Source organism: Salmo salar, chromosome 05 (assembly GCF_965601325.2).
Source record: "Salmo salar chromosome 05, fSalSal1, whole genome shotgun sequence".
NCBI classification, from domain to species: domain Eukaryota; kingdom Metazoa; phylum Chordata; class Actinopteri; order Salmoniformes; family Salmonidae; genus Salmo; species Salmo salar.
In genome coordinates this window covers 9,296,105-9,318,498 of record NC_138295.1, presented here as the reverse complement: position 1 = coordinate 9,318,498, position 22,394 = coordinate 9,296,105, and the positions used below count along the sequence as shown (strand labels likewise).

Below are 22,394 nucleotides of genomic sequence, written 5' to 3'. Positions count from 1 at the left end.
AGGGAGGCTGAATGGGCCTAAAAAACAAACAAAAGATAACCATTGCAAAATAGACTGTCCTTAAAATGTATATAGTATGTATAAGCTGGAAGTAGAAGCTTAAGAGTTGTTGTCCATTAGTTTACTCCAATTAGGGAAAGGGTGGTTAGGGGAAAATAAATAAAATCTATATTTTATTTTTTTTAATCTGGGGGATTGGAAATGATGCAGACAATTACATTGATAAAAGCCACAATATTAAAGCTGATCTACCCTCTAAAAATTAAAAAAAAAAAAGTCTCAATGCAACACAGTCATGAAGAGACCATGACAACACCTCTTCCCCCTCAGGAGGCTGTACACTGTTTGAAAACTGCATGGACATACCATTAGCCCTTGATTTACATCTGAATATAAACATGCCTGGATTAGCCTAAAATGTTGAAGAAACTGGCACAGTATTTCGTCAGACGTCATTAGTCATTTATTTGGACACAACAAGGACATTCATTGATCAATCAATTGATCAATCAATTAACAGAAGTACCTGCAAAAGGGCTTTGGCACAGTAGCTGTCAGTTAGCTACTTAACCACAACTACCCGCTTAATTTACTAGCTGACAAAAAAAAGCTATTGGTATAACGTTAGCTAGGTACGGCACTTTAGACGCACTTACCCCCCCCCCCAAAAAAAAATTACATTCTGCAATTACTGCGTCCAAAATACCACAGTCGACTGCAGTTAGCTAGCCATTACACCTTTACTGCCATTTCAAAACGGCAAGGTCTCAAAGCCATCATTAGAAACCGTTCGGTTTGGAGCTGTATTCGTTAGCCAAGCTAGCCTATATCAACATCATTGTTTGATCACATATTACAGCCACACCACCTCCAGCTGGTTAACGTTAGTAGACAAAACACCAATCAGTTTGTTTTTGCATGTTCCAATCCCTGTCTAAGTAACGTTAACTAGCTAGTTATCTACGATTCATCCACGATAACTCACCTGTAAAGCGGTGATTCCTGCCTCGGTAGTGTTACATCAAAGGAGTTCGCTGGAGGGGCATCTCTTGGCAGAGCAGTATTTTTCCTATTATGCACGTCGATATTGTACTAGATGTGAGAGGGAAAAGGCGATCTCTGTACAATACAAGTGAAGTGCTAATGCTAGCTATTTGAAGACCACTACCGGAACAAAGGTAGTTTGGTCACATGATCTGGAAAGATGGCGGATGTCAGCTGACCGAATGTTGGATACTTGATTTTGTAGCTTGCTAGCTGTCTTGTTACGCAAACTATCTATTTCCATTAAAACTAGCTAAGTCAATTATCGTCAGTCCTGAAATGATTCCGATTGTCTGGTGTGAAACATCACCACAAACATTTCATTGGCCAAGTTGATACAAGCGTAAGCGCTGCGGTGTTCGCCCATGAAGAAGGCTGGGCTAGTCTTTTATTTATTTTTGTTAATAATATGAAAAATAAAATAAAAATCCGCGACAGAATCTATCGATATTGTGACATCGTGTGTCACTTTTTTAGGAACTCTGTCATTGTTTCATATTTGGTTAAATTGTAGCAGATTCCTAAAAAAAAAAAAAAAAAAAGAATTCCAAAACGTTCCAAACAGAATGAAACAACTTCCGCATTCCGGTGTGACATGTTAAGGGATCTGGAAAAGTTACCTGTAGCAATGTAGCTATAGGAAAAAAGGAATTCTCCCAAAATAATTTAATTGTAAAGTGTTCTGAAAAATAATTATATTAGTCAGTACAATTGTGCTCTTATCCCACTAACGTTATACATATGAATTTTGCCTCAAAATGCAAAGTTACATTCACCAATATCTAGCAAAGTGTTGATGGTCCCTAACTTTGATGTTGCTAGCCCGGTAGCAACACATTCACTACCTAGTTAGTCGTGCAAGCTTTGAAAGAGGCGAAAGTCAATTGATCTTGCACTCAACCACAACAGCAACATGACGACCGTAAGATATGTTATTGTTACATAGTTAAGTAGCTAGCTGGTGCTTAGATTGCAGTGCTTTGATACATATACAGCCTGAAACGAATGCCTGCAAAATCGTGTAAATGTTCCTTACAGGCCAGAACGTTTAATACAATTATATTATATATATCTATAATTATATTTACACGTAGTCTACCGGTTGTCTGTGCGGTTTGTCCATGAGACAAAATATCCACAGGAAAGGAACTAGTTTACCTGTAGCGAAATGCTTGTGCTTATAGTTCCGACAGTGCAGCAATATCTAATAAGTAATCTAACAATTACACAACATATACCCAATACACACAAATCTAAGTAAGGAATGGAATTAAGAATATATAAATGGGGCTCCCGAGTGACTCAGCGGTCTAAGGCACTGCATCTCAGTGCTTGAGGCGTCACTACAGACACCCTGGTTCGATTCCAGGCTGTATCACAACCGGCCGTGATTGGGAGTCCCAAAGGGCAGCGCACAATTGGCCCAGCGACGTCCGGGTTTGGCCGGTGTAGGCCGTATTTGTAAATAAGAATTTGTTCTTAATTGACTTGCCTAGTTAAATAAAGGTTCAAATAAAAATATATGTATATGTGGAGGAGCAATGTCAGAGCGGCATAGACTAAGATACAGTAGAATAGAATACAGTATATACATATGAGAGGAGTAATGCAAGATATGTAAACATTATTAATCTTACATCTAGACGTTCCGCTAGCGGAACACCTGCTCCAATGATAGGCGTGGCGCGAATTACAAATTCCTCAAAAATCCAAAAACTTCCATTTTTCAAACATATTACTATTTTACACCATTTTAAAGACAAGACTCTCCTTTATCTAACCACACTGTCCGATTTCAAAAAGGCTTTACAGCGAAAGAAAAACATTAGATTATGTCAGCAGAGTACCCAGCCAGAAATAATCAGACACCCATTTTTCAAGCTAGCATATAATGTCACAAAAAACAAAACCACAGCTAAATGCAGCACTAACCTTTGATGATCTTCATCAGATGACACGCCTAGGACATTATGTTATACAATACATGCATGTTTTGTTCAATCAAGTTCATATTTATATCAAAAACCAGCTTTTTACATTAGCATGTGACGTTCAGAACCAGCATTCCCACCGAACACTTCCGGTGAATTTACTAAATTACTCACGATAAACGTTCACAAAAAACATAACAATTATTTTAAGAATTATAGATACAGAACTCCTTTATGCAATCGCGGTGTCAGATTTTAAAATAGCTTTTCGGTGAAAGCACATTTTGCAATATTCTGAGTAGATAGCCCAGCCATCACGGCTAGCTATTTTGAAACCCACCAAGTTTGACCCTCACCAAACTCCGATTTACTATTAGAAAAGTTTGATTACCTTTGCTGTTCTTCGTCAGAATGCACTCCCAGGATTGCTACTTCAATAACAAATGTTGGTTTGGTTCAAAATAATCCATAGTTATATCCAAATAGCGGCGTTTTGTTCGTGCGTTCAAGACACTATCCAAGGGTGACGCGCCCGAACGCTTTCCGTAACAAAAAATTTCTAAATATTCCATTACCGTACTTCGAAGCATGTCAACCGCTGTTTAAAATACATTTTTATGCTATTTTTCTCGTAAAAAAGCGATAATATTCCGACCGGGAGTCGTTGTTTACGTTCAAAGACGAAAGAATAAAAACATGGGGTCGCCTCGTGCACGCGCCTCAGTCTCATTGTTCTCAGATTGACCACTATCAAAATGCGCTAGTGTTTTTCAGCCAGGGCCTGCAAAGCCACCATTCAGCTTTTTGCCGCCTTCTGAGAGCCCATGGGAGCCGTAGGAAGTGTCACGTTACAGCAGAGATCCCCTGTTTTGGATAGAGATGATCAAGAAGGCCAAGAAATGGTCAGAGAGGGCGCTTCCTGTTTGGAATCTTCTCAGGTTTTGGCCTGCCAAATGAGTTCTGTTATACTCACAGACACCATTCAAACAGTTTTAGAAACTTTGGAGTGTTTTCTATCCAAAGCTAATAATTTAATGCATATTCTAGTTTCTGGGCAGGAGTAATAATCAGATTAAATCAGGTACGTTTTTTATCCGACCGTGAAAATACTGCCCCCTATCCATAACAGGTTAAAGTGACTAGTGTTCCATCTGATGGCCTTGAGATAGGAGCTGTTTTTCAGTCTCTCCGTCCCCGCTTTGATGCACCTGTACTGACCTCGCCTTCTGGATGATAGTGGGGTGAACAGGCAGTGGCTCGGGTGGTGGTTGTCCTTGATGATCTTTTCGGCCTTCCTGCGACATCGGGTGCTGTAGGTGTCATGGAGGGCAAGTAGTTTGCCCCCGCTGATGCGTTGTTGCGCCTTCTTCACCACACTGTCTGTGTGGGTGGGCCATTTCAGTTTGTCAGTGATGTGTACGCCGAGGAACTTAACTTTCTACCTTCTCCACCGCTGTTCCGTTGATGTGGATGGGGGATGCTCCCTCTGCTGTTTCCTGAAGTCCACGGTCATCTTTGTTTTGTTGATGTTGAGTGAGAGGTTGTTTTCACGGCACCACACTCCTGTAACCCTCACCTCCTCCCTGTAGGCTGTCTCGTCGTTGTTGGTAATCAAGCCTACTACTGTTGTGTCGTCTGCAAACTTGATGATTGAGTTGGAGTCATGCGTGGCCACGCAGTCATGGGTGAACGGAATACAGAAGGGGGCTGAGCATGCACCCTTGTGGGGCCCCTGTGTTGAGGATCAGCGAAGTGGAGGTGTTGTTTCCTACCTTCGCCACCTGGGGGCGGCCCATCAGGAAGTCCAGGACCCAATTGCACAGGGCGGGGTTCAGACCCAGAGCCCCGAGCTTAATGATGAGCTTGGAGAGTACTATTGTGTTGAATGCTGAGCTATAGTCAATGAACAGCATTCTTACATAGGTATTCCTCTTGTCCACATGGGATAGGGCAGTGTGATGACGATTGCATCGTCTGTGGACCTATTGGGGCAGTACGCAAATTTAAGTGGGTCTAGGGTGGCAGGTAAGATGGAGGTGAATTGATCCTTGACTAGTCTCTCAAAGCACTTCATGATGACAGAGGTGAGTGCTACAGGGCAATAGTCATTCAGTTCAGTTTTGCATTCTTGGGTACAGGAACAATTGTGGCCGTCTTGAAGCATGTGGGGACAGCAGACTGGAATTGGGAGAGATTGAATATGTCTGTAAACACACCAACCAGCTGGTCTGTGCATGCTCTGAGGATGTGGCTAGGGATGCCGTCTGGGCCAGCAGCCTTGCGAGGGTTAACACATTTAAATGTCTTACTCACATCGGCCACGGTCCTTGGTAGCAGGCCGGCGTCGGTGGAGCTGTGTTATCCTCAGGCAAATAAGCTGTTTAGCTTGTCCAGGAGCAAGACGTCGGTGTCCGCGACATGGCTAATTTTCCTTTTGTAGTCCGTGATTGTCTGTAGACCCTGCCACATACGTCTCGTGTCTGAGACGTTTTTCAGCGAAAGGGACTGGGAGACTAGTCAGGATCGAGGGAAAAATTAACGGACCAAAGTACAGAGAGATCCTTGATGAAAACCTGCTCCAGAGGTGTCAGGATCTCAGACTGGGGCGAAGGTTCACCTTCCAATAGGACAACGACCCTAAGCACACAGCCAAGACAACGCAGGAGTGGCTTCGGGACAAGTCTCTGAATGTCCTTGAGTGACCCAGCCACTGCCTGGACTTGAACCCGATCGAACACCTGAAAATAGCTGTGCATCGACGTTCCCCATCCAACCTGACAGAGCTTGAGAAGATCTGCAGAGAAGAATGGGAGACATTCCCCAAATACAAGTGTGCCAAGCTTGTAGCGTCATACCCAAGGAAACTTGAGGCTGTTATCGCTGCCAAAGGTACTTCAACATAGTACTGAGTAAAGGATCTGAATATTTCAGTTTTTTTATTTGTAATAGATTTGCCAAAAAATTATATAAACCTGATTTTGCTTTGTCATTATGGGTTATTGTGTTTTAGATTGATGAGGGGAAAATAAATAATTTAATCCATGTTAGAATAAGTCTGTAACGTAACAAAATATGGCAAAAGTCAAGGGGTCTGAATACTTTCCGAATGCACTGTATAAACTACAGAGTCAAAGCATTTATTCCAAGACCATTGCAGTGTGATCACTGTGAAGCTTTTGGTTATGTAGCAAGTGTTTGCAGAATGAGAAGCCAAGATGTCCAAGTTGTGGAAAAGATAATGTCATGTGTTTTAAAAGTGATGAAAATGTGACATGTCGTAACTGTGGTGGGAACCATGAAGACACGTCTTTGGAATGCCCCACAAGAAGGAAAGACAATGAGGTGCCCAAAGACAGGGCTGTCCAGAGCGTTTCATATGCAACAGCTGTTAAAAGGGTTGAGGGTTTGAATGGTGCTCCTGAAGAGTCCATGGTGTTGGACACCTTCACTGCAGGCTTTAGTGGTTGCCTTTTACCAACAGGACCCAGATATTTTAAAGCAGGCCTGGGCAATTCCAGTCCTCGGAGGCCTGATTGGTGTCACACTTTTCCTCCATCTCTAGCAAACACACCTGATTTAAACTAATTGCATTTTTAACTGAAGTTCATGATTAGTTGATTATTGGAGTCAGGTGTGTTAGCTGGGCTGGGACAAAAGTGTGACACAAATCAGGTCCCCGAGGACTGGAGTTGCCCAGGCCTGTTTTAAAGGTTAAGAAGGTGGACTTTGTGGCCTTTATAGCTAAGGTGATTAATGGTACTGCGAAGGTGGAGAGACGGTCCAGGAAAATAGATATAATTGTGGATGCGGCGGAGCGGTTCCTGGAACTGAAATATTTCTCGGCAGAGGAGTTACATGGAATATTGTCACAAGCCGTACCACCCTGTCAGGCCCTGAGAAGGGACATATGGAGAATTGAAAGATGGAAGAAGTGGGAGATTTGTTTTGTCAATGTGCTATTTTTATTTGGGTGGATTAAGTTAGCTTCACTATCACGTATCGATTTTATTTTTACCTTTTTTTTTTTACCCTTCCAGTTTTTGGGTTGTAGTCCGCCATAAAACCGACAGAAGAAGAAGAATAGATACTCCTCAGCACCCCTCCCCCCTCTGAAGATCCCGCAGGTGAGGAAGCCAATTGTAGAGGTCCTGGGTTGGCGTGGTTACGTGGTCTGCGAACGTACAGCTCTGGTGGACATTCCTGTAGTCAGCATACCAATTGCGCGCTCCCTCAACTTGAGACATCTGTGGCATTGTGTTGTGTGACAAAACTGCACATTTTACAGTGGTCTTTTATTGTCCCCAGCACAAGCTTCTTGATATGCCACACCTGTCAAGTGTATGGATTATCTTGACAAAGGATAAAATGCTCACTAACAGGGATGTAAACACATTTGTGCACAAAATCTGAGAGAAATAATATTTTTGTGCGTATGGAAAATCTTTCGGATCTTTTATTTCAGCCGATGAAACATGGGACCAACACTTCACATGTTGTGTTTATACTTTTTTTTTGTGTACAAGCAACTGAAAAAAATGCCTATTTTGCACCTATTCAGCTGTTGTAGACTTCCAACCTGTGTGTGGCAGTAATGAGTGAATGGAGGTGCCAAATAGGCATTTTTAGACATTTTTTTTTAAGTACATACCGGCCTTAAGGGAGTAAATGAAGATAGTTGCTCAGTGAAACTCCATATTTAGTGATCAACAAAAGTATTTTCACATAACTCTTGCAGATCTGGTGAATGGGAGTTTGAATCTGAGCTTTCTGAGTATTAGAGATCTCTCTAACAGACATACTGGTTCAGGTAAAGTATACTTTCCTGTGGGGAAAAAACTTTTTGAAATTGAGATGTTTTCGAAGATTGAAATCCACTAAAACAAATTTTAATTCAAAGTTCACACAAAAAAAGGTGTGGAACATTCTCTATCCTCCGCTTATTCAGAATATACTACTTTGGTTGTCATGGCATGGCACGCTTGGTTCCATAGCTATTGATGAGAGAACAGAATATCCAATATAAAACTCATTTTACCTCGGTGGCTAACGAACCATATAGAGTACCACAGTATGAGTCATAATGCCCATAAAACCTAACAGTCAAACAGGTAAATGGTTGTGTTTCGTGTAGGCTTACCCTGGTGTGACGTTTTGATGACCGTGCAAATATCTTTAGGACAAGGCGACTTTTATAAATATATTCGCCTGTATTTACCCCCCCAAAAAATGAAATGCTAATTAGCTGCTAATGTGGCTATTATAAAGAACTACAAATACCATGATGCTATGGACGAGACTGACAAATCAGGCAAAGGTAAGAATCTCTGGATTAACTATCTAATGTTAGCTAAATGTAGTAATTAATAAATTGGCTACATTACTTTAAATAAACAATTCTGTGAACTGTCTTGTGCAAGTTTTAAATTGACACAATACCTGTTAGCAAAGGTGTCGGCTAGAGATGACGTGCAGGAGCATGCTGGGATTTGAAGTTTTGAATTATGTCTACTTTGATGCTAATTAGCATGTTCAGATCTGAGAGGAAATAGAGCCGAATATATTGATAAAAGTCACCTTGTCCGAGAGAGATTTACATGGTTATCAAGACGTCACTCCAGGGTAAGCCTACACAAAACACAGCCCTTATTTTAAGTGTTTCTAAAATCCCTTATGGGAAAAACGATTGGAACCATTTCCCTGTTTGACCACTAGATTTTATGGGTATTATGACATCTCCATTGTGGGGCTCTATAGGTAAACAATACTTTCCTGTAGATATTTTGTCTCAGATTTCAAGCAGCTGAAGAACAAATTAAACCACACAGACAACCGATGTAGAGTAAGTTTAAATGTAATTTTATTCAACATTCTGGCTTGTAAGGAACATTTACATGATTTTGTAGGCATTAGTTTAAGGCTGTATACGCCAATTAATTGTGTATTGCAGCCTGATTTAATCAAACTAATACATAGCTAGCTAGCTTAGCTAGTCATTGCTTGCTAACTGGTTAGCTGTCCCATACTAGCATGAGAATGACACACAACCCCTGGAATATGAATCATTTTGTGAATTATTCCCACAGAAGCACGAATTCTTTGTGGACATGACATGTGAGGGATGCTCTGGGGCAGTCACCCGAGTCCTCAATAAACTGGGTGAGTAGCTAAATGTCACTCGAGTCCTCAATAAACTGGGTGAGTAGCTAAATGTCACTCGAGTCCTCAATAAACTGGGTGAGTAGCTAAATGTCACCCGAGTCCTCAATAAACTGGGTGAGTAGCTAAATGTCACCCGAGTCCTCAATAAACTGGGTGAGTAGCTAAATGTCTCTCGAGTCCTTAATAAACTGGGTGAGTAGCTAAATGTCACCCGAGTCCTCAATAAACTGGGTGAGTAGCTAAATGTCACCCGAGTCCTCAATAAACTGGGTGAGTAGCTAAATGTCACCTGAGTCCTCAATAAACTGGGTGAGTAGCTAAATGTCACCTGAGTCCTCAATAAACTGGGTGAGTAGCTAAATGTCACCCGAGTCCTCAATAAACTGGGTGAGTAGCTAAATGTCTCTCGAGTCCTCAATAAACTGGGTGAGTAGCTAAATGTCACAGCAAATCCAGCTTTCTGGAACATCTGTTAAACAACAGACACACACACTTTGTTGAGAATGGTGTGCTTTGGTTTAGCTAAATTCAGCAAATATTGAGTACTTGTGTCATATTGACTGGCTTGCTAAAATTGTTTTATTTTCTCTTTCTGTCTTATTTGTTGGCGTAAGGTGGTGTTCAATTTGAGATCGACCTCCCCAACAAGAAGGTTTTCATTGAGTCTGACAAGGACACGGACGTGCTTCTGGAAACACTTAAGAAGACTGGAAAGGCAGCTAACTACATCGGCCCCAAGTGATGAATCATCCTCTTTTCTTTATAGAACAGGTGAACTCTCTAAATATATTAAGTGACAATCAATTCAATATTGACCAAACTTCCCATCCATCCCTACAGCTCTTTCCTCTTCTCACCAACGCAACCTGTTTACCCTAATTGTGTTCATGTCTCTGTGTGTTAGCTGTTGGTTGGTGCTGATATGAAGGATGATCATGAGAAGAAAGAACCCTTGCTGGCATGTCTTCATGGACCACTGGAATGAGCTTGCACTGCCAAGCTGTCCACTTTCACTTATTTAAGCACTATTATTGTTGTGTCCCAAATGGCACTGTAAAGGCCCAGGTCCAAAGTAGGGCACTATATACGGAATAGAGTACCCTTTTGGGACGCATCCACTATGAACATCCAGTGTGATTGATGCGCAGAATTAAATATATCATGTATCTATATGGGTTCACTTTACTGCAGGGAAATGAAATGATGTAAGATCGCTGTCTCTGCTTTGTCTTAATGAAAGCACCTATTGTAATTCACGTTGATTTGTGGGGGCAACCATCCTGTATTACGGTTTCCATTCACTGTCTGAATATTGTTCATGTTTACCCACATGTCAAATAAATAAGGTGGTTCTAGGCACCTGTGCTCTTTTCTATTTTCACACACAGTCAAACCATCTACGGAAGGCCGTCCTAAAGTTTGTTATCCCAAGAAAATACTGCTAATTTGCAAATGCAATAATAAAATAAAAAGGGGCCGCATACAAGTTTTGATGAGTAACATATTTTAGTTTTGATGAGTAACATATTATTTTAGTTTGGAGATTTGATCAGTAACATATTATTTTAGTTTGGAGATCTGATGAGTAACATATTATTTTAGTTTGGAGATCTGATGAGTAACATATTATTTTAGTTTGGAGATCTGATGAGTAACATATTTTAGTTTGGAGATCTGATGAGTAACATATTATTTTAGTTTGGAGATCTGATGAGTAACATATTATTTTAGTTTGGAGATCTGATGAGTAACATATTATTTTAGTTTGGAGTTTTGATGAGTAACATATTATTTTAGTTTGGAGATCTGATGAGTAACATATTAGTTTGGAGTTCTGATGAGTAACATATTATTTTAGTTTGGAGTTTTGATCAGTAACATTTTAGTTTGGAGATCTGATGAGTAACATATTTTAGTTTGGAGATTTGATCAGTAACATTTTAGTTTGGAGATCTGATGAGTAACATATTAGTTTGGAGTTCTGATGAGTAACATATTATTTTAGTTTGGAGTTTTGATGAGTAACATATTATTTTAGTTTGGAGATGTCTTGTCAGATTGTATGATGTGACTGCCACTAGGTGGTAGTGTTTGTTCTTGGTTTAATTTGACAGGAGGATCCCGCCCCCTTTTTTCATCAATTGCATGGAATTAGACTTCAGTTTCTTGCACAATGTTGTGTACCTTCAGCCATGCAAATGCCAACATCAGCCGTTTTCATCAAAGATACATGATTGAGCTGCAATTAGTAGATTTGTAAATCATATAGCTTTTTCGTGCTCATTCTGAAGGGGTGAGAGCATCATGTAGTTAGAAAACAAAAGAATGAAATGTACATTTTTAAGAAGACATGGTTTGGGACATGGTGTATATACTATCTCTGAGACAATTTGCGATTGAGTCTAGGGTGCTATGACAGGCGAACCATCCCTTAGCCCTGTGTTAGTTGGTACAATTCGATTGGGACCTTCCACAAGGCCCAGGATGACGGACACTACCAATGCATAAAAGAGGGTGGCACAGCAGATGTAGAAAGACCACCCAAGATATCTGAACGTCATTGGCGACTGCTCTTCGATGGACACCAGGAAGAGGATTACAGTACTGGTACACAGGACCACTGGTAGGGATAGAACAATAAAGCAATGAAAACTTAATAATATATTGACAGAGAGGAAAATCAAATAAAATTGTATTTGTCACATGTGCTGAATACAACAGGTATAGACCCTACAGTGAAATGCTTACTTACAAGCCTTTAACCAACAATGAATTTAAAGGTTTTAGGTAAAAAATTGAAAATAAAAGTAACAAATAATTAAACAGCAGCAGTAATACAATGCAGAATGATTATTTTAAAACATGAAGATAAAAACACCTTCCAAGTAACAAATACATCTGGCATATAAAAGCTGATCTTGCATCCCGATCACACACACAAATTCCCTCCAAGCATGTATTACAGCCAACAGAAATCAGCATGCATATAAACTAGCAAGTATTTTTTTGACATCCTGGGCATTATGTAACCTGGAATACAAACTGATACTCCATTTAACCATACAGAGCATATCTGTTTGGATTAGTATCCATCTGGATTCCACACCATGTCATAATGCTCTAATGCAGTGACAAATCCTTAAGCGTGCACAAGCACCTACCTGAGATAATATTTCATAGCCTACCTGAGATAATATTGAGGAGTAGTGCCGCAATGGCTCTCCTACCACTGTTGAGAGCTGGCCTGATAGTGAAGAGAGCAGTGAAGGAGAGAGCACTGGAGCCAGAGAGGAAGATCCAAGACAAACTATATGTACCTGATAATGAATCAAATAGGTACTTATAGGTATCTGACATTCATGCCATCAACTTAGCCTATGTTGTCATTTGTACACACAGTAGTAGGCAGACAGTCAACCATTTCAGGTGCATTTGTTGTGTTATTTAGAGAGAAACATCCACCATTTTAAAAAGAGACTAGGCCTCAAGTTATAATATACTGTAATTGTAGTTATATACTGCAATTGAAGTTATATACTTTAATTGCAGTGCTACATTGACCTGTTGTCGTTCTCTTGAATGAAACAGATATGTACGTCAATGTAGCCCAGTTTAATGAATAGCCACATTCATCACATTTTGTGAGTGGGAGACTGCTGCCTGACAAAATGTGCTTACTCTGAGGAAAGAGACTGATGTAATAACGCTTTGAGTTTGATGACAGTATGTCACACATACACTACTACCAACATACTGTCACAGTGGCCCAATTATTGTCTTGTACAGTGGTTTGGAATAGCACCCTATTCCCCAGATAGTGTAGTGCCCTATAGGTCTCTGGTCAAAAGTAGTGCACTATAATGGGAATATGGTGCCATTAGGGATGTAATCAATCTCCCTCCACAAAAGGACAACATGTAACGGCAACGCTGCTCACCCGTCCATGCTGGAAACGTGGTGCAACTGGAGAAGCCTTCGTAGCTGTTACAGATGGCGAACAGGCCCTCGCTGGTCCCCTCCGGTTGGACCAGCCACCGTGGGGCACACAGGCACGTTGTGTAGAGCGTAAACTCCACAGACACCATGACTGTCATCACTGTTACTGGGTTCCTCATGCCACTCGTTTTTTTGTCTTTCTCTGTTCCTCAGATGTTCTTGAAAATGTCCTCTTTCAAGCGGCTCAGTCAGATGAATGAATTACTGGAAGATCAGGGATAGCCTTTTAGTTTACACGTTATAGCCTATCTGATGAAATGGTTAGGTTTCTTTTGTCTCAGAAATGGTTGTGTCCAATGACAGCCTTGGATCTTTGTGTTCCAGCATTCAGAATGTGATGTGTATTCTGTTATATCAATGATGTCATGTTTATTCTATCACAAATGATACTGGCTTTAGCTAGACGGTCACAAAAATACAGTCTGTTTGCTTATGTGATTTTGGCAAACGTTGACCATAAGGCAGGTATATCTGGGAACGCATGCATATTAAATACTTTGTTATTGTAAAATGAATCTGTATTGCTTTCATCCACAAAATAATGAAGGCTATCTAGAGTGACAATTATAACGCTTCACTCAACTTATTCATTACAGAGGGACATCTACGGAAACTGGGAGACTTATTTTTTGTAATTCATACAAACATTTTTTGAAATATTTCTAAATAAAAAAAAATTAAGTAATAAGAATAATTAATAAATAAATAAAATTGTGACTGAATGAATTAAACAGTAATTAAACACGATATTAGGTAATAGATAAGTTAAAATGTAGGTGTTGTTAAAATTGACATTCAAATATCTTTCACTTTTTGGAATTCCTGCAACCCAAGACTGTTGATTGTTTACTATAGAGACTGATTGATGAGCTATGATTGAATAATTGGCTGTTCAATCAATGGCTCAACAGATAGGAAATCCCAGGGAGGTACAGTAAATTCACCCTCCTCTCACTACCCTGTCTGACTCTTTCCTGAGTTGACCAGCGAGGTCGTCCTCCTGAGGGGAGGAAAACGCTCCTGTTATCCCTGCCATAGGAAACAGAAATCTGAGTTACCGAGAATTGAGTTAAATGTGCATATTGAGTGCTGAGAGTAAATATGCAACAGTTGGCATACAGACATGGTTGGATTGGCTGAAATATGATTTATTTTCTGCACTGCTCACATCCTTAGATTCAATTCAAATCAAAATCAAATCACATTTTATTAGTCACATGCGCCGAAAACAACTGGTGTAGACCTTACACTGAAATGCTTACTCAAGAGCCCCTAACCAACAATGCAGTTAAAAAAAAAAATACAAACATTAATACACAAATAATAATAATAATAATAAGAAGAAGAAGAAAAAATATGAATGAGAAAATAAATAAAATTAACAAGTCATTAAAGAGCAGCAGTAAAATAACAATAGTGAGGCTATATACAGGGGGTACCGGTACAGAGTCAATGTGGAGGCTATATACAGGGGGTACCGGTACAGAGTCAATGTGGAGGCTATATACAGGGGGTACCGTTACAGAGTCAATGTGGAGGCTATATACAGAGTGTTACGGTACAGAGTCAATGTGGAGACTATATACAGGGGTACCGGTACAGAGTCAATGTGGAGGCTATATACAGGGGGTACCGGTACAGAGTCAATGTGGAGGCTATATACAGGGGGTACCGTTACAGAGTCAATGTGGAGGCTATATACAGAGTGTTACGGTACAGAGTCAATGTGGAGACTATATACAGGGGTACCGGTACAGAGTCAATGTGGAGGCTATATACAGGGGGTACCGGTACAGAGTCAATGTGGAGGCTATATACAGGGGGTACCGGTACAGAGTCAAGGTGGAGGCTATATACAGGGGGTACCGTTACAGAGTCAATGTGGAGGCTATATACAGGGGGTACCGGTACAGAGTCAAGGTGGAGGCTATATACAGGGGGTATCGGTACAGAGTCAATGTGGAGGCTATATACAGGGGGTACCGGTACAGAGTCAATGTGGAGGCTATATACAGGGGGTACCGGTACAGAGTCAATGTGGAGGCTATATACAGGGGGTACCGGTACAGAGTCAATGTGGAGGCTAAATACAGGGGGTACCGGTACAGAGACAATGTGGAGGCTATATACAGGGGGTACCGGTACAGAGTCAATGTGGAGGCTATATACAGGGGGTACCGGTACAGAGTCAATGTGGAGGCTATATACAGGGGGTACCGGTACAGAGTCAATGTGGAGGCTATATACAGGGGGTACCGGTACAGAGTCAATGTGGAGGCTATATACAGGGGGTACCGGTACAGAGTCAATGTGGAGGCTATATACAGGGGGTACCGGTACAGAGTCAATGTGGAGGCTATATACAGGGGGTACCGGTACAGAGTCAATGTGGAGGCTATATACAGGGGGTGCCGGTACAGAGTCAAGGTGGAGGCTATATACAGGGGTACCGGTACAGAGTCAATGTGGAGGCTATATACAGGGGGTACTGGTACAGAGTCAATGTGGAGGCTATATACAGGGGGTACCGGTATAGAGTCAATGTGGAGGCTATATACAGGGGGTACCGGTACAGAGTCAATGTGCGGGGGCACCGGTTAGTCGAGGTAATTGAGGTAATATGTACATGTAGGTGGAGTTATTAAAGTGACTATGCATAGATGATAACAACAGAGAGTAGCAGCGGTGTAGGGGGGGGCCTACAGATGTCAAATTGAAGGAAATAATGAAAATACATTGTTGGTGTCTGACTTTACACAGCCAACAATGGAACGCAATGGAGCCGGATATTAAAGCCACAATCTATAATTAGTTTACTAGCCAAACAGCAGCCTTGTCTCTTTAAATTCAATTTTATATTATGATTGAAGGTGCACAAAATAAAGCGAATGAATACTTAGTAATACTTTTTAGACAACATAAATTCAGTATCAGCTGCTGCTGATGGATACTGTGAGGCCTGTCTTTTTAAACAAATACCAAGAATCAAACAGCATTTATTCTGGAGCTGCAGAAATGATCGTCATCAGAACAGCTCGGGCTTGTTTTGACGAGCTCACAGCAGTGATTTTCATTGCATTCCAAAGTGAAATGTCTCCTCTGGCCAGGAGTGCTGATAGTGCTGCTGATAACATGGAGCGGATAGACTTATCACACATCTGTGGTTTGTTGAGACTTCTCCTCTTCTAAAATCAGGGCTCCATCTATAAAAATGGCAGCTCTCTCACCTGCAGACATGACACAGAGACGGATACAGACACAGATACAGAGACATTTAGAGACACGGAGACATTTAGAGACAGTAACATTTAGAGACACAGAGACATTTAAAGACACAGAGACATTCAGAGACAAGGAGACATTCAGAGACAAGGAGACATTGAGAGACAGAGACATTTCGAGACATTTCGAGACACAGAGAAATTTAGAGACATTTAGAGACACAGAGACATTTAGAAACATAGAGACAGAGACATTTAGAGACAGAAACATTTAGAGAAAGAGAAATGTAGAGACACAGAGACATTTAGAGACATTTAGAGATACAGAGACATTTAGCGACACCGAGACAGAGACATTTAGAGACATTTAGAGACATAGAGACATTTAGAGACACAGACACATTTAGAAACAGAGACATATAGAGACATTTAGAGACACAGAGACACAGACATTTAGAGACACAGACACAGAGACATTTAGCGACACAGAGACATTTGGAGACATAGAGACATTTAGAGACATAGAGACATTTAGAGATACAGAGACATTTAGAGACAGCGATATTTAGCGGCATAAAGACTGACATTTAGACACAGCGAAATTTAGAGACAGAGCAATTTAGAAACACAGAGACATTTAGAGACATGAAGACATTTAGAGACAGAGACATTTAGAGACATAGAGACATTTAGAGACACAAAGACATTTAGAGATGTAGAGACATTTAGAGACACAGATACATTTAGAGACAGAGAGACATTTAGAAACATATAGACATTTAGAGACAGAGACATTTAGAGACACAGAGACAGAGACATTTAAAGACACAGAGACATTTAAAGACACAGAGACATTTAGAGACACAGAGACATTTATAGACACAGAGACATTTATAGACACAGAGACATTTATAGACAGACATTTAGAGACAGAGACATTTAGAGACATAGAGACATTTAGAGACACAGACATTTAGAGACACAGGGACACTGACATAGAGACATTTAGAGACACAGGGACATTTTGAAACATAGAGACAGAGACATTTATAGACATAGAGACATTTGGAGACACAGACATTTAGAGACACAGAGACACTGACATAGAGACATTTGGAGACAAAGAGACATTTAGAGACAGAGACATAGACACAGAGACATTTAGAGACACAGAGACATTTATAGACACAGAGACATTTATAGACACAGAGAAATGTATAGACAGAGAGACATTTAGAGACACAGAGACATTTAGAGACACAGAGACATTTGGATATATAGAGACATTTAGAGACACAGAGACATTTAGTTACATGGAGACATTTAGAGATACAGAGACATTTAGTGACATGGAGACATTTTGAGACAGAGACATTTGGAGATACAGAGACATTTAGAGACAGAGACATTTAGAGGAATAGAGACAGTGACATTTAGAGACACAGCAACATTTAGAGACAGAGAGACATTCAGAGACACAGAGACATTTTGAAACATAGAGACAGAGATGTTTACAGACACAGAGACATTTATAGACCCCGAGATACAGAGACATTTAGAGACACAGAGACATTTACAGACATAGAGACGCAGACACAGACTGCTCTACTGCTCAAACAGAAGACAGTAACAGACTCAGGCTCTATCCAAGCCTCATAGAAAAAGACACCTTCAGACACAAGACAACTACAGACAGATTATCCTCTCATGCTCATGCAGACACTAACATAACAGACACATAAACCCTATCAGACCTTCAAATAAAATAATACTAGCCTCTAGGAAGAACCCGAAATGGACCATGTGTTTATTTGAGAGAGTTGAAGCCACATGTTCTGTGACTGAAAGACATTGGAGTCATCCTAAAATGGAATGAAGAACACTGTACCCTTTCATTTTGTTAACAATAAACAGACAGGTTTATGCTCAAATTTACTAAGCCATTTTTAAGATTTAGTGAAAGTTTCAGTAAAGTAACATTTCTGTGGAAACTCAAATAATGACCAATGTGCTTAACTCTTCTTTACGGCCTGAACACCTCTGTTTCATCTCCTCTGTCCAGCTAGGCAGGACGTGAGCCAAAGTGCCTGGCCAGACCAGAACACCTCTGTTTCATCTCCTCTGTCCAGCTAGGCAGGACGTGAGCCAAAGTGCCTGGCCAGACCAGAACACCAAGCACAGGCTGTGATTCAGTACTTCCATACACCACGTCATCAGAGTTTTAAACAGTGGGCTACGCCTGCAGACATTTCACTACTCAGAGGGACTAGTCGGCTGCCATGCAGGCAGCTATTCTTCAGTTATAGCCTGTTGAAAGGTCTCTTCACCTGTTGGACTGTCGTAAAAGATACTGGCCTATTTCAAGAATGGATAACGTCTACTATTAGCTATATTAATGTAGCTAGTAGATCTGTCAGACAGTCCATAGGGCTTCACTGTTCTGCACTGACCTTCACTGTCCTTGATAGTAATTTTAAGTAATGTATTCGTCCTAGCTATTATCCCAAAGTCAGTTAATGGGAGAATGAAAGAACTGGCAAAATAGGTCTTCTTCTCTGCATCCTGCCAAAATAGGTCTTCTTCTCTGCATCCTGCCAAAATAGGTCTTCTTCTCTGCATCCTGCCAAAATAGGTCTTCTTCTCTGCATCCTGCAAAAATAGGTCTTCTTCTCTGCATCCTGCCAAAATAGGTCTTCTTCTCTGCATCCTGCCAAAATAGGTCTTCTTCTCTGCATACTGCCAAAATAGGTCTTCTTCTCTGCATCCTGCCAAAATAGGTCTTCTTCTCTGCATCCTGCCAAAATAGGTCTTCTTCTCTGCATACTGCCAAAATAGGTCTTCTTCTCTGCATCCTGACAAAATAGGTCTTCTTCTCTGCATCCTGCCAAAATAGGTCTTCTTCTCTGCATCCTGACAAAATAGGTCTTCTTCTCTGCATACTGCCAAAATAGGTCTTCTTCTCTGCATCCTGCCAAAATAGGTCTTATTCTCTGCATCCTGCCAAAATAGGTATTCTCTGCATACTGCCAAAAGAGGTCCTTTTATTTCAAGATAATCAAATACACTTACTCTCTCAATATTAACAATTTGACATCTGTAGGCTAGTGAAGCCTAAAAGACATCATGGATGGGCCTAAAAACTGCTCCACAACATGACATTACCATCAGCGTCACCTGGTGTCCTCTGTGTGTCTCTGTGTAATTACAGAGTACAACTAACTGCCAATCAGTATAAATCTCCAGGGTTACCATGTGGTCAGACAGACAGTTACGATAGCCTGGACTCAGATTTGTTTGTGCAAGACATCACACACAGACATGGGACCAGGTTGGTGCCGCAGAGCAAGAACAAAGAACATATGAGGGGTGGGGGAAAACATTCTGCATAACAACATTCATGCATTTGATTTGTTTTGATACATTAGGATCCCCATTAGCCGATGCAAATGGTGACAGCTAGTCTTAGTGTGTGTGCTAGTGTGTGTGTGTGTGTGTGTGTGTGTGTGTGTGTGTGTGTGTGTGTGTGTGTGTGTGTGTGTGTGTGTGTGTGTGTGTGTGTGTGTGTGTGTGTGTGTGTGTGTGTGTGTGTGGGAGGTCTTCAACAAGCTTTAACTTCCTGAATGATGTCTTGAGATGTTGCTTCAATATATCCACATAATTTTCCATCCTCATGATGCCATCTATTTTGTGAAGTGCACCAGTCTCTCCTGCAGCAAAGCACCCCCACAACATGATGCTGCCACCCCCGTGCTTCACGGTTTCGGATGGTGTTCTTCGGCTTGCAAACCTCCCCCCTTTTCCTCCAAACATAACAATGGTTATTATGGTCAAACAGTTCTATTTTTGTTTCATCAGACCAGAGGACATTTCTCCAAAAAGTATGATCTTTGTCCCCATGTGCAGTTGCAAACCATAGTCTGGCTTTTTTATGGCGGTTTTGGAGCAGTGGCTTCTTCCTTGCTGAGCGGCCTTTCAGGTTATGCCGATATAGGACTCGTTTTAATGTGGATATAGATACTTTTGTAATTGTTTCCTCCAGCATCTTCACAAGGTCTTTTGCTGTTGTTCTGGGATTGATCTGCACTTTTCGCACCAAAGTACGTGTCACGACTTCTGCCGAAGTCGGTCCCTCTCCTTGTTCGGGCGGCGTTCGGCGGTCGACGTCACCGGTCTTCTAGCCATCGCCGATCCACTTTTCATTTTCCATTTGTTTTGTCTTTGTTTTCTACACACCTGGTTTCTATTCCCCAATTACATTTTCATTATTTAACCCTCTGTTTCCCACATGTTAGTGTGCGTGTTTATTGATTGTTCATGTCGGTACTTGTCGGCTGGTTATGTTTGCCGGGTTATGTATTTACGCCCGTTATTTTCGAGTGACCGGTATTTCGCCGCACCTTGAGTATTGTCTGTATACTGGTGCTGTCGTGGAATTAAATACCTTGTACACTCATTTCTGCTCTCCTGCTCCTGATTCACTGCACCAATTACCCACCACCTGACAGTATGTTCATCTCCAGGAGACAGAACGCGTCTCCTTACTGAGCGGTATGACGGCTGCATGGTCCAATGGTGTTTATACTTGCGTACTGTTGTTTTTACAGATGAACGTGGTACCTTCAGGCGTTTGGAAATTGCTCCCAAGGATGAACCAGACTTGTGGAGGTCTGCAATTTTTTTTCTGAGGTCTTGGCTGATTTCTTTTGATTTTCCATGATGTCAAGCAAAGAGGCACTGAGTTTGAAGGTGGGCCTTGAAATACATCCACAGGTACACCTCCAATGGACTCAAATGATGTCAATTAACCTATCAGAAGCTTCTAAAGCCATGACATCATTTTCTGGAATTTTCCAAGCTGTTTATGGCACAGTCAAATTAGTGTATGTAAACTTCTGACCCACTGGAGTTGTGATACAGTGAATTATAAGTGAAATAATCTGTCTGTAAACAATTGTTGGAACAATTACTTGTGTCATGCACAAAGTAGATGTCCTAACCGACTTGCCAAAACTATCGTTTGTTAACAAGACATTTGTGGAGTGGTTGAAAAACGAGTTTCTATGACTCCAACCTAAGTGTATGTAAACTTCCGACTTCAACTGGATATATATATTACATTTTTTTTGGGGGGGGGGGGGGGGGGGGGGGTAGATCAGCTTTAATATTGCTGTCACGTCCTGACCAGTATAAGGGGCTATTGGATATTGTAGTTTGGTCAGAACGTGGCAGGGGGTATTTGTTTTATGTGGTTCGGGGTTTTATGGGATATGTATTTATGTAAGAGGGGTGTTTGATTTATGTGTTCCGGGGTTTTTGGGATATGTTCTTGTTTTGTATTTCTATGGTTTTCTATGTTGTGTATTTCTTTGTGTTGGCCTGGTATGGCTCTCAATCAGGAACAGCTGTACATCGTTGTTGCTGATTGAGAGTCATACTTAGGTAGCCTTGTTTCACCTGTCCCTTTGTGGGAAGTTATGATTGCATAGCTGTGTTTAGCCTGTAATCCTGTTCGTTCGTACGTTTTTCTTGTTTTGTTCTCTTAAGTGTTCTAAATAAATATATAATAAGCACTCAACCCGCTGCGCTTTGGTCCACTTACTACGACGACCGTTACAATTGCAGATAGATTGTAGCTTCCATCAATGTAATTGTCTGCATCACTTCCAATCCCCCATATTGTCACACCCTGATCGGTTTCACCTGTTTTTGTACTTGTCTCCACCTCCCTCCAGGTGTCGACTATCTTCCCCATTATCCCCTGTGTATTTATACCTGTGTTCTCTGTTTGTCTGTTGCCAGTTTGTCTTGTCAGGTCTTACCAGTGTGCTTTCCTGCTTTCTCAAGTTTCTGTTTCCTAGTTTCCCCGGTTCTGACCATTCTGCCTGCCCTGACCCCGAGCCTGCCTGCCGTTCTGTACCTGCCTGACTCTGACCAGATTACGAACCTCTGCCTGCCCTTGACCTGTCTTTTGCCTGCCCCCTGTTTGGGTCAATAAACATCTGTGATTCTAGCTGTCTGCATCTGGGTCTTATCCTGAGTTCTG

General features: G+C 41.1%; 1 protein-coding gene and 1 long non-coding RNA gene across 3 annotated transcripts in view; one reads left to right on the top strand and one right to left on the bottom strand.

Moving 5' to 3' along the window:
* LOC106604190 (proton-coupled amino acid transporter 1) overlaps positions 1-1,495 on the bottom strand; it is a 41,043-nt gene extending 39,548 nt beyond the window's left edge. Inside the window, exon 1 of one of the 2 annotated variants that reach the window (XM_045717868.2) lies at positions 986-1,495. The gene's annotated coding sequence lies outside the window, so the exon portion shown is untranslated. The remainder of the gene's footprint in view (positions 1-985) is intronic. The other variant, XM_045717866.2, reaches the window with a different exon arrangement.
* Positions 1,496-1,665: 170 nt separating this feature from the next.
* Positions 1,666-10,493, top strand: LOC106604191 (copper transport protein ATOX1). Its single transcript, XR_001328621.2, has 4 exons — positions 1,666-1,966; positions 9,059-9,131; positions 9,749-9,905; positions 10,039-10,493. It is a non-coding gene; the product is annotated as a copper transport protein ATOX1 (long non-coding RNA).
* Positions 10,494-22,394: the final 11,901 nt, after the last annotated feature.